General features: G+C 44.2%; 1 long non-coding RNA gene across 1 annotated transcript in view; it reads right to left on the bottom strand.

The window, feature by feature from the left end:
• Positions 1-3912, bottom strand: part of LOC109299686 — a 13711-nt gene extending 9799 nt beyond the window's left edge. Inside the window, exon 1 of the long non-coding RNA XR_002097956.1 lies at positions 3834-3912. This is a non-coding gene — a long non-coding RNA (uncharacterized LOC109299686). The remainder of the gene's footprint in view (positions 1-3833) is intronic.
• Between the last annotated feature and the right edge of the window lie 6671 nt (positions 3913-10583).

Genomic DNA, 10583 nt, shown 5'->3' with positions numbered 1-10583 from the left:
CCAAGCCCCACGACCCCCACCTGCTCCCCCAGCCTCCCCCATGCCCTCCCCAGATCCGGCCCTTTAAAAAAAAACCCAACCCCCCCAAACTCACCAGCTCATGCAGCAGCCTCGGGGCTTCAGGGGGCTTGTGCAGAGCCCTGCCCACACACACACACACACACACACACACAGCGTGGGGCAGCCATGACCATTGAGATGGCAAAAAGCAGGGTCAAAGAATTCTTATAAAGGTATTCTTTCACTCTGTTTGTCTAGAACAGCACAAACAGGACTGTGTGTCTACTACTTCCAACATTATTCAGTGGGGTTTTTTCCTGAAATTTTATGGGTTTCATAGTTTGAAAATTTTGGCCAAAATGCAAATTGGATTAATGGGCTCAGTTACTAAGTAAGGGCCTTGTTACACCTTAAGGAAATTAACAATTAGAACATGATGCAATGGTTTTAAATGGAGTTTATTATACAGTACAGTGTGATGGTGTCCTCTGGGAAAAAGATCAAAAGATGCCTTCAAAGCTTTGCTTTGCTGAGCTGTGTCTCCCCTACGAAGCCTGGTTTGAAGCTCAAGGAGGGAAACAGACACCAGCTCCTCATGTGTGCTATCTTTTGTCTGGCTGGGCTGGTTGGGGGGTGGGGACTTGGAGGAAGAGCCAAAATGCACTGATTGGTCAACCACCAATCCCTGGAAATTCAAACCTCTTGACCAAGTACAGGTCTGGTCTGATTATAATCTCCCTGACCAAGCTGAAAAATGAAAAAGAAGGCTTGAGGAAGACTGTCCCTCCAGATACATTCTGGAAGATTTGTGAATTTCTGGCATTATGCTTGCAGTTCATGCCCCATAGCAACTACCCCCCATTGCACTGTGGAGTAAGGGGAAGGGAGGGTGCATATACAGGATGTGTCTGCTAGGAAAGAAGCCAACCTGGCAGTGAAGCTACCTTAGGCACACAATTGTCATCTTGTGTTTCCACCTCCCCCACCCTACCTAGCTACACATGCAAGCTGGAGGAGAGTGTGTGGGGCACCTGAGGCACATTTGAGGCCTCAAGCTGGAGAGAGCATATGGGCAAGAAGTGCACAAGGAGCTCAGTACAGACATGTACAGACATTTCCCAAAGAATATAAATAAACTTCAGGGAAAGAGGACTCCTGGGAAGGGACAGCATTAACCTCAGAAAGAAAGGTAAGTCCCTATTTGCGGCAAGGATAGCCAATCTTCTGGACAGGGCTTTAAACTAAGATTGCTGGGGGACTGGGATACACAAATTCAAACATGTTCAGGGACCAACATATAAGTAAGCCCTGTAAATAGGGACACTGGGAGAACCACTCTTGCGGGAGCTGAGGGAATAAATAGTTCTCCATCAGTGGGACAAGAAGACGAGGGCCTTAGTAGGAGGACTCAGGTGCTTATATATTTATGCTGGGAGCATGGGGAACAAGCAGGAGATAGCCCTCCTATTCTCCAGTGGGCTTTATGATCTACTAGGGATTAGGGTGGGACTCCTCACACAACTGGAGCATAGCTATAAAGGGCTACACCCTGCACAGAAGGGACTGAGTGGGAAAAAATATGTAGAGGCATTGCTCTCTATGTAAAAAAGCAGTACATCTCCTTGGAGGCCACCATTGTCTCTAAAAATGGACAGCTTGAAACCCTATGGGTCAAGTTGCTGTGGGGAGGCGGGGAAGGCCGGGCAGGGGTGTGGCAAGAGAGACCTAACTGTAGGTGTATACTACAGACCACCAAACCAGGGGGAGGAACTCAATCTGGAGTTCACCTGAGAACTGACTAAGGCTGCATGTGCATGTGACATGGTCATCATGGGTGATTTTAATTATCCAAACATCTCCTGGGAGGAACACTTGGCCAAGTTGGATCGGTCACTATCCTTCCTGACCTGTGTCAAGGAGCTCTTCCTGACTCAGGAGGTGCATAGGCCAACCAGAGGTGATGCTCCGCTGGACATGGTCCTGGCCAAAGGAGATGACTTGGTGACCAACTTAAATATAGAGGGAAGTCTGCATTACAGCAACCATCATGTTCACTGTCCAACATAAGCAGAAAAATCAGATACAGGACTGAAGTCTTGGACTTCAACAACGCAATTTTCAACAAGCTTAGGTCACTAGTAGGGCAAGTGCTGCAGGACCAGGGACCAAGGGCGAAAGGTGTGCACGAAGAGTGCCTGTTCTTTAAGGACACAATCCTTGAAGCACAAAGGAAGTCCATTCCCAGGTGGAGAAGAGGTAACAGAAGGGCTGGGAAGCCCTTTTGGCTAAGCAGGGAAATCATAGTCCTCTTAAGAAAGAAGAAAGAAGCTTATAAACAATGGAAGCTCAGGGCAGACCCCAAAGAGGACTGTTCCATGACAGCTCACATTTGCAGAGAACAGATAAGGCAGGCTAAAGCAGCAACAAAACTCAGATTAGCAATGGGAATCTAGGACAACAAGAAGTCTTTCTTTAGGTACATAGGGAACAGGAGGCCATTGCTAAACAACTCAAGAGAGCTGGCTACCAGCAGCCAGGAGAAAGCTGAACTCCTGAATGACTACTTTACCTTGGTCTTTCACCAGACCAAGGGGAAAACCACGCCAGGTAGGGTAGAGGATGAGCACGGTAGGAATAATCACCTTCCTACTATTGCCGTAGAATTGGTGTATGACCAGTTTAAAAAATTAGATGTATATGTCAGCAGCACCGGATGATCTTCATCCAAGAGTTCTGAAGGAGCTAGCTGAAGTCATTGCAGAACCCCTGATGACACTTTTCCACAACTTGTGGCACTCTGGAGAAGTCTCTGAGGACTGCTACAATGCTACAAGTTTTAGAGAGATAAATTGTGCTTGCCTTGCTCTGCCCAGGCACTTCCATGGGAACAGCAGAACTAAAGTGCAACTCTACTATGGTAAGTGCCCCCTAGGCTACCTAATCTAAAAGTACCATTTTATAACTGTGTTGCTTTTCTTATAGTGAAAAACAAGGGTGGCACGTTAACATTATTCTTCCATGGGAGGGGGAACAGCTTATTAGAGAGACAGAGGGGCTGGAGTGCAAGGGAAAGTAGCCAGCCAGAAATTGCAGCCAGCATCTTTTCCTTGCTTGGGCTGTTTGGGGATGTGCCAGACTCCAGCCCCTCCCCACTCAGCCCCAGACAGATCCAGATTCAGCTGGCCTTGTCCCATCCCGGACATCCCCTCCCGCCAAGTGCCAGGGAGCATGAGATGGCCCATTAATGAAATCATTTGTCCTTGAATAGGCCTGGCTGGCTGTCCATGGAATTCCTGGTTGTGCCACTAATTGATATCACTCATGCATTGTGAACTGCACAGTGCCTTTGTCCTTGTGGCCCTGCTGGGGTGGGGGGCAATCAGCATCACCTGTAATCCCAGCTCCTGATTAGCCCACTCCCAAATTAGGGCCCCAAAATGGCCCAAGCTAACCCTCCCCCCCACCAAAGGCCCAAGTCTACCCTCAATCTCTCATCCATCCCACTCCAAAGCTCCCAAACACCACACCAATCCAACATCAGCCACCCTCTCCCCATCCAAACCCCAACTTGCTAGAAAGGTTTCCTGCAGAGTACTCAATTCCTATGGTATACGGGTTCGTTTCCTGAGTTCAGGTTCAGAGATGGGGCTCAAGAAGAGAGTCACAGAGGACATGAGGTCCATGGACCTTTCTTGGAGGGCAGCAGGTGGTTAGAGGTGACCGCCCACAGGCACTGCCGGCAGCATCAATGGTGGCCAATCTCTGGGGGTGCACCACCAATCCCAGGGGGTACATATGTACCTGCATGTACCCCCTACATATTGCTGATACACTATTGGCACCGCTGCTCCTCACATAGAGCAATTTCAGGAACTTTATCTTGGTCCTGACCTGGAGTCAGTCTTGCTGATGCCCCTGTGCCACCATCTGCCATGTGATCCTTTCATAAACATCCTGATCCTGCTGGTTTACTTTGGTTCCCTTTGCTATGCTTGCAATGGTCCTCCTCTCCTCTCCCCATATTGCAATAAATTCTAGCACCTCACCCCAGCTCCAATTAGATGCCAAGCTAGTCGGGTACAAGGGGGACATCCTTTGTTCATGTTGGCTGAGAAAGTTGGAGGTTAATGGAGGAAAAGTTTGTACTTGCTAGCTGGCATGTGCTCTGCAGGCTGTTTGCACTGGGGTGGGAAGGTCATACCCCTGGGAGTGGGAGGGCAGTTGGCTTGGTGCCCTCTGGGCAGTACAGTACAGGGGGCAGAAAGTTTTTTCCACACAGAGGAAGGTTGGGGAGGGGTCACTGCATCCTGGGATACTACAAGACTTCAATTTTGGCAGCATAGCTATGGGGAGTGGCCACACCTTAATGGAAAAGAACCAAGGTTATGCAGGCATAAATTTAAGCCATATAGGCTGTTTGCAGACATTAAAAAAATGGTGCATTACTTTAAACTCCGTATGCTCCTGCGCTGAGTCCAGCACATGCCCAGAACAAGCAGAGCATTGGTTGAACCTGGCTCACCCAGCATCTGTATAGACTGGGCACTTTAGTTTTACTTTTTGGCACTTTTATCTAATAGCTGATTGATTAGCTTTAGCTAAAAGCACCAAACCCCCCCTGCTGAAGCGCCCAATGTATACAGATATTGCAGAGCCAGGTCAAAGTAACGCATTGTTTCTTCCAGTAAAACACATTTTGTTTTGTTTTTCTGCAAGCAGCCATAATGAGTATATCAAGCCACTTAAAGGTGTTAATGTGCGGCCAATCCAGGGGTTAAGAGCTCCAGAAGCTGCCTAAAATTACCATGTAGCAAGGCCCTTAATAGCAAATTTTGAACTGACTGGAGTTTTTAAAAAAGCTTTAGTTTCTTTCTAAGGCACACAATACTGCAATGAATCTGGAGGTCATCAATGCCTCAATTACCAGGGTCTTGTCTAAATCTTATAAGATGTGGTTGCAATCTGGGCCAACCAGGAGGATATTTTCTGCAGCCTTTGGGTCAGGTAAACAACATAATTTAGATGCTGCAGTGCTCAGCATAAACATTCAAACACCTTGTTGTGTAGCAGAACTGAAAGCCCCAGGATGCAAAGAAGTCAAAAGAGTAAGGGAGGTGACTAAGCTATCTAGTAGGAAACATTTAAGGTAGGGACTCAGACTCAAAGACAAATGTTTCTCTCAATTTGTTATGCACAGGCACATATCTTCTCCTAAAGTTAGGTGCCTAAACCAGTCCATTTTTTAAAAGCAGGGAGGCAGAAGTGATGGTCTTTTCTTCAATAGCCAGATGCTTGTAGCACTCAGCCTATATGTGGAGCTTGGATTAAAATCCCCTTTCCCCTCAGGGATCTTGAACCTGTATTTCCCATGAGAGTGATTAAAACACCAGGCTTTAGGGTACTCTGGAATGGTGATGTAGTCAGATCTCTCTCAAGCAGGTGAACTTATTTCATGAAATAAATATTGTGCCAGGGAGACAGAGAGAATGTGAAAATCCCACAATTAGCTGAGAAAGGGGAGACATACATTCCATTTTCTATTCCAAAGCAATATAGAATATGCAACCATTTACTGCAACAGGACTGGACCAGGTCTTCCCTTCTCCAGAGGAGTGCCTTCACCTGTAAACTAAAAGATTGTTCTCCCTCCCACCCTTCTCCCGTGCTCTGCTCAGGGAGCACTTATCACAGCGGCAGGCAATTATTTTGGGTGGACAGCTGCTTACCAAGTTGTGGCAAGCTGTCAAGGGCTGCATGTGTAGCTCCACCCCTTAGCAGGTGCCCCACCCCTTGACAGGTGCCCCACCCCTGGTCACCATCTTGAAACCAATGTCCCAATGCCTTGGGAACAGTGTCCCAGGGCCAGCATTGGTGGGGCCCAGAGCAGGATGCAGGCTGGCAAGGGTCTGTGGAGCCAGGCTGGGCTGCACCAGCAGGGAGAGGGGGGAGCTGGCTCAGCTCCATAGAGCCCCTGCCAGCTGGGACCCCTGTACTCCTGCCACTCTGCTTTGGGCCCTGCTGGCGCTGGCCCTGGGACACAGGTGTGGGCCCTGGTCCCGCACCTGCTCACTCCCAGTGCCCCCCCCAGCCCCACGGTACAGGTGGGGGGCAATGCGCAGCAGGTGTGGCCCCCCCCACTTGCCACTCTGGGCAGTGTTTGCTGCTGCTGCCCACCCAGAGCTCACGCACTGGGCGGCAGCAGCAAACACTGCCCAGCGTGGCAAGCAGGGGGCCCGCACCTACTGCCGTTGTGCGCAGTCCTGACAGGTGAGCCTGGAGCTGGCACGGGACCCAGGCTGGCAGCAGGGCAGGTTACAAGCTGGTGCTGAGTGCAGGGGAAAAGCGGCTCCTTGCCTGCCCCATGGCCAGTGCCCCATGCTGCAGCCACTCACAGCTGGTGTAGGGCTGCCTGTGCCTGCTCAGGACAGCCCCACGTGGGCTGCGAGTGGCTGCAGCAGGGAGCTCCAGGCATGGGGTGGGGGAGGGGCCTCTTTCCCACCATGCTCAGCACCAGCTCATCCCCTGCCCTTTCCCAAACCCCCCACTTACCTGAGTTTCCCGTGCCGGCAGCCACATGGTCCCAAGCCAGAAGACCCTGCTGGGTCTTCCAATTGGGAGGGTGGAGTCAGGCGAGCCCTACTGTTGAAGGAGCCCTCCAGGGCTTTCCCTGGGTCCTGCTGCCCTTGGTTCCTGTCATCTTTGACAGGAACCAAGAACAGATAAATTTAAATTTTCTAAATTTTTTTAGGGACTCTGCGGGCCAGATAGAATGACCTCATGGGCTGGATCCAGCCCACAGGCTGTATTTTGCCCACCCCTGACTTACCAGATCAGACCCCCTAAGTAAGATAAGCAGAAAAACATTTTAGTTGTGAATTTTAATGGCTCTTACACACTAACTAGTTGCCTAGCTACTTAGCACTATCAAGGGGAAAGGGGATTTTAATCCAAGTTCCACATATAGGCTGAGTGCTACAAGTATCTGGCTGCTGAAGAAAAGACCATCACTTCTGCCTCCCTGCTTTTAAAAAATGGACTGGTTTAGGCACCTAACTTTAGGGGAAGATATATGCCTGTGCATAACAAATTGAGAGAAACATTTATGTCTTTGAGTCTGAGTCCCTACCTTAAATGTTTCCTACTTAGTGATTCTGGGTACATCTATTTAGGTACCTATAGTCTTTGGCCACCTCTAGGCAGTTGGAGAGAGGTTTTGAGGATTGAAATTTTGGATTTAGGCACCATAGAGGTGCCTAGTTAAGAAATTGTTAAGCACCCTTACATCTATCCTATAGTTTTAAAAAAAATATGATGTAATAGTAATTACTTGCTATCATACCACTCTGTGTACTTGTGTCAGAGATTAAATAATCTAGCACCATTTGAGAAATTCTTTATATCTGTCCAATGTATGCTCATAAAAAATAAATAATTTGACATCTCTTTAAAAGTCTATTATTATTATCATTACTTATTATAATGATCAACATGATTCTGGACATGAAACATAATTTCCATCACTTTTTGAAAACGTTGCATTCAATTTCTTATGTGTAAGCCCATTTACAGTCCAGCTATAAAAGCCACATGCTGTTTTGTTTTGTTTTGTTGTGTATTGTATTGTATTGTACTTGCCCATGCCTTTCGATTCATTTTTGGACAAGTTCTTTTTGGCATAGTTCACATATTGTTCAAGCCATGTATAGTTACATCACTCTATTATGACTAAACAAATAGGAATGCTTTTCAACCTGAGAGAGTTGTTCCATTTCCAAATACTTACATTGGCAAGTATATGTGCACATGTGTATATGTGAATATGGACAAGTATTCCTTACTCTGTTATTGATCCACTGTCTACATTCCAATAGATTTCAGGAGATATTCATGCCAAACAATTATAAGATCCAATTTAACATAGAATTAAAAGATCATCTTTGAAAATGTGAATTCAAAATATCCTGGAATGTCTCTGCTGTTGGAATATAATGACAGTGAGGAGAATAGTGCGCAATTTTATAATTCTGCATAATTCTCTTGAAATATGTCTCTTCCCAGATCCCGGTTCTGTGCTTCTACCTCTAACTGTTTAATTCTGTAGAACACTGCGAAGAGCTATAAAGATCCCAGTTTGTGAACCAGTGATGCACAGTATTCTGAGCAATACTTTTTTATATATTAATAACCTTTTTGTCTTGATGCACACTGTATCTGAGGTGAAACTTTCCCCAAAATAATCTTTTGGAATCATTGATATGATTGCTGCTAAAATGTATTTCGTCAATATTCCCTAACAAGTTGGATGTTACCAGTGTGTTATTTCTCATTTGTTAGTTAATCATCCTGATAAAATGCCTGGTACAGAGAAACTTCAATAAATCAGTTATTAGCCATAGTAAAGACTGGATTGGAAGGAAACAGCCTGATAATAAACTATAAATAACATCACAGTGATTAACTGTAAACAACTACATTATTCTTTTTAAAATGAAAGAAAAATTGGAATAACTATGGACTCTGACTTTTCCGTTTGCTGAAACCCACAAATTTTAAGCATTAGACCTTTGGAGAGAGAACGAGCATAGATCACAGAATGAGACTAGGCTGATAGGTAGCTATCATCCATCATACCTAATAAAAGTTTGTGTAATTACATAAATGGCTTTTCTTTTGAAGAAAAAACGTCTTCACTAATGCTATCTCCCTGAAAAAGAAAAAAATAACGTAAAAATGGTGGTTCTGTTGTCTGTGCTGAGAGAAATTCAAGGATATTCAAAGGAAAGCAGTCTGCAAATGACATCATGGTAAAAATATATACAAAGGATCAGTCAAATCAGTAAAAACATCATATGGCAGCACAAGATAGAAACAATCTGAAAAGGAGTTATTAGAAAAATATTCTTAGTAACAAGTCCTGAAAAATGCAAGACAGAAGGAGCTGGGATCACACTCAGGTGGGTCTTTTTGGAATCACTATGATGGGATGGATCTCCCCAAATAAATAAAAATGGTTCTTAAAATGCATACTACTGCTCTATCTGCTTTTATTTTCTAACAAAGGAAATATCATGATATTTTAATTGGTGGCACCGTATAGACTAGCATTTTCAGAGAGGCAGGTACTTTCATAAGGAGCAACATACTTCATTAGGTGCTAGGAATGGAGCATGCCTAACATGTGAAGTAGACTCATGCTTCAATGAAAGTTAATCTCTATATATAGTGCACATGTATAGGCACCTGTGTATAGTGTTACTCTGCCCTACTTTCTGCCTGACTTTGAACTAGCAGCCCTTGTGCTAATGTTGTCTAAATGTAAGCAAATTTAAATGAAGCCTACCCATAAATTCCCAAGGAAATAGAAAATTAGATTTAGAACTGCAACACCATCCTGGACTCATCTTATTACACCTGGGCATGACAAGGTACTGTTATACATCACCTGAACTGTAAAGGGGCAGTGTGTTGAGCATAAAAGTCTTAATTGTGATTTTCTGGGCATCTTTTGTTTTGCTTTAGATCAAATTTTAACTTTGCTTGGATAACGTTCTTTCAGGGAGGGTAAGTGGGGGAGGGGGAGAGGAGAGTGATTTCTTCAGAAGCAAAATTAAGAAAAATATACAAGAAATTACTTACAGGAGCATAGCATCATTTTCTTACATGTGAACACAAAACTGTAAGAATTTTCTTACATGCATGCAATGCAATTAGCATAAATATGTAAATGGACAATTTAAAATATGTATATTATTTATTCATCATAGCCACTCTTTTGAAACTATTAGGACTTTTACAAGGTACAAAGGTACAAAGTATTTATATTATTTTTAAAATGTGTATTATTTACCCAACAGACCTTAAAGGCCATTAACATGGATCAAAAATATAAAATGTCTTGTACAAATCTAGTTTGGAGTCATTTGAATGCACTGGATGATTAAAAAAATATGTACTTGATCTTTTCAGACATGAATAAGGATCTATTTTCCTTATCCTTCATAGCTTTCTCAGAATAAAAAAACAGAATGAATACTGTGGTATCACCTACATGAGATTGTTTAATAGAAAACGGAGTTACATGTTCAATGAAGGGGAAATATTTTTCTTCTCTTATACTGTAGGTTTATAATCTGCAAATTAAAACACGTTTTGAGTTAGAGAGGCAAAAGGCCTCTGGAATCATTGCACCTTTCTCTTTTAGCTTCTGTTGTTATTCATTAGCCTTAAATATTAATTTCAGACTAGCATGCAATCATTATGGAATATGAGATGATTCCACAGTATGTAGGCCTATTTGTGTCTGATTCATTTGGACTTCTACATCACCCTAGTCAGCTTTTATGAGGTGCAAATTAAAATACAGCAGAGCAACAATTATCCAAACTAATTGGGAACAAAACCAGTTTGCAAACTCAAATTGCTTGATTAATGAAACATAATTACTAAATAACTAAAGAACATAATCCAATGTCAGACTCAAAAGCAAGTTTGGTAACAGACTCATCTTTATTCAGGTTGTTGATTGTTTCCATTTTCTTCTCAACTGTTGAAACAATTTTCCTCCTTCATGCTACCTTTGCCCT

This window comes from Gavialis gangeticus, unplaced genomic scaffold (genome assembly GCF_001723915.1).
Source record: "Gavialis gangeticus isolate Ggan-Ray unplaced genomic scaffold, GavGan_comp1, whole genome shotgun sequence".
Lineage (NCBI taxonomy): Eukaryota > Metazoa > Chordata > Crocodylia > Gavialidae > Gavialis > Gavialis gangeticus.
This window is presented reverse-complemented; position numbering and strand designations above follow the sequence as displayed.